We start from the raw sequence: 2,512 nt of genomic DNA, 5'->3' as shown, positions 1-2,512 counted from the left end.
CACACCAGGACCGAGTGGGACTCAGTGATATTTTGAAACTACCTCCTGATTACATAAAACCAATGGATCTCAACCACGGGTAGGAGGGTGAAGATTTTGCCCCCTAAAGACCTCTGGTATTGTGTGGATATATTTTGAGTTGTTCTAATTGGAGGAGAAGGGTGCTACTGGCATCTAGTGGTAGAAGTGAGGGATGCTGCTAAACATTCTCCAATACACAGAACAGGCCCCCAAACAAAGAACGATTCAGCCTCAAATGTCACTAGTGCACAGGTTGAGAAACCCTCGAGAAAACCAACCACATTCACAAAGAGAAGCATGATTAAGTAGGATGAAGAAAGCAATCATTTCTGTGATTGCATATTTTCCAGTGTTTCCCAGTGGGCTGACACCTTGGATGGCAACAGATTTCTGAAGAGTTTCAGGACCACTTGGGTTCCCCTTATTCCTAATTATGCTTGGATTAAGGCTCCCCGCCTTCCTTCCCAACTCCGTTCTGGCTTCATACAACTCTAAAGGTTCCCCAGGGAGTTCCCTGGTGGTCTAGTGGTTAGAAGTGGGTGCTTTTAGCGCTGTGGCCCAAGTTCAATCCCTGGCCCAGGAACTGAGATCCCACATCAAGCCACTGTATGCCAAGGTAAAAAATGATAATAATAATAATAAAGGTTTCCCTAAAGACCTCCTGCCAGATTAATAGCCTTTGACATTTTAATAATCAAGCATTCTTACAAATGTACATATATCCAGCAATGGAGACAGGTAAACATCCATGATTCTTCAGCTGTTGAATTGTGGAGGTCTGATTTGTGGTCCCAGCCAGGAAGACTCAAAAGCTCCTCCCATTAGGAGGATAAAACCAATTGAACCATTTTGGTCTATAACAGGGGTTCTCAAAGTGCGATCTGTGGGTCATTTCTGACCTCCGTCTAGCTGCTGTCTCACACCCCAGCGTGTACGCGCCTAACCTCAGCTGGTCTGCCCGAAACCCCCTGAGCGCCAACCCTAGTCCCCCCTTGTGGCCCCATTTCTGCTCCTACAAGATGAAATGAACTATCACAAACTGGGGGGAACTCATCAAACTGCAGGCGCAAGCGAGCACGGTGGGAAGGGAACTGCTCTTAGAAAGAAGGGGTTCACAGAAGAGCCACAGCAGATGACGAAAACCTTCAGTTCTCGAAAAAGAAGTTAGGGGTTGGAGTTCCTGCTGTGGCACAATGGGATCCGTGACGGCGCTGTAGCATGGGGACGCAGGTTCGATCCCCGGCCGCAGCTGTGGTGTAGGTCACAACGGCAGCTAAGATCTGATCCCTGGCCAGGGGGCTCATATGCCGTGGGGTGGCCAAAAAAGAAAAAAAGTTAGGGGTAAACAGTATCTCTGGTATTGAAGAGGTGAATATGTCCACAAGCCAAGGAACAATGATTCACTTTAATAGCCCTAAAGATCAGGCATTTCTGGCTGCAAACACTTTCACCATTTCCAGGCCATGCTGAGACAAAGCAGCTGACAGAAATGCTACCCAGCATCTTAAACCAGCTTGGCCCAGACAGTCTGAGCAGTTTAAGGTCTGCCCAAGCAATCTGTGGATGGGAAAGCATCACTTGCTGCCCGAGAAGATGATGCTGATAAAGTCCCCGATCTTGTGGAGAATCCCGATTAGGCTTCCAAGAGTGAAGCCAACTGAACCGAGTCAACTTTTGAGGAAGATAAAACTTGAAGAAATGACTGGGAGCTGCTATTTTATAGTATGACTGCTTCAAAAAATTTTGTCTATGGGTCTGAAAAAATAAAGATCTCGAATATTTTTAAGTTCAAGTCCCTGGACATTGCAGCTCTTTTCAGTTTTTGTTTATACATTTTTTTTTGGACTATGCTCACAGCATGTAGCAGTTCCCGGGCCACAGATCAAACGTGTGCCATAGCAGCCACCTAAGCCTTAACCCGCTGAGCCACAAGGGAACTCCCACAATTCATTCTTTGCAGCTAATTAAGCTGAAGAAGCCTGGGAATAAGGTTTGAAAGAGAGGTTAATAAAGTTCTTTGCCCAGTTTAAAAACAAACAAACAAACAAACAAACAAAACTCCACCATAGTACCACAGGGTCAGCAACACCTATGACCTTGTCCAGAAACGCAAATTCTCAGGCCCTACTTCACATCTGTAGCATCATCAGAAACTCTGGGGCTGGGGCTCATCCATTTGCATTTTAAAAGGCCCCCTAGGTGACGGTGATGCACTTGAAAGTTTGAGAACCAATGGTCTAGAACGATAGGCCTGAGGTCCTTGAGATACTTAGTGGTAAGTCTGAGCATGGGAGTCTCCCAACTCAGCATTCCATTCGTCTTATAAATCAGTCCCAAAGCAGATTTTAAAGCATTTGCCCCTTAATGACCTGAGCTGCTAAAGTCATTTTTTTTTTTTTTTTTTTTTGTCTCTTTGCTATTTCTTGGGCCGCTCCCGCAGCATATGGAGGTTCCCAGGCTAGGGGTCCAATCGGAGCTGTAGCCACCGGCC

General features: G+C 46.1%; 1 pseudogene; it reads left to right on the top strand.

Moving 5' to 3' along the window:
• LOC100157657 lies at positions 1,347 to 1,682 on the top strand (annotated as a pseudogene).

The sequence above is a fragment of the Sus scrofa genome, chromosome X (assembly GCF_000003025.6).
Source record: "Sus scrofa isolate TJ Tabasco breed Duroc chromosome X, Sscrofa11.1, whole genome shotgun sequence".
Classification (NCBI taxonomy): Eukaryota; Metazoa; Chordata; class Mammalia; order Artiodactyla; family Suidae; genus Sus; species Sus scrofa.
This window is presented reverse-complemented; position numbering and strand designations above follow the sequence as displayed.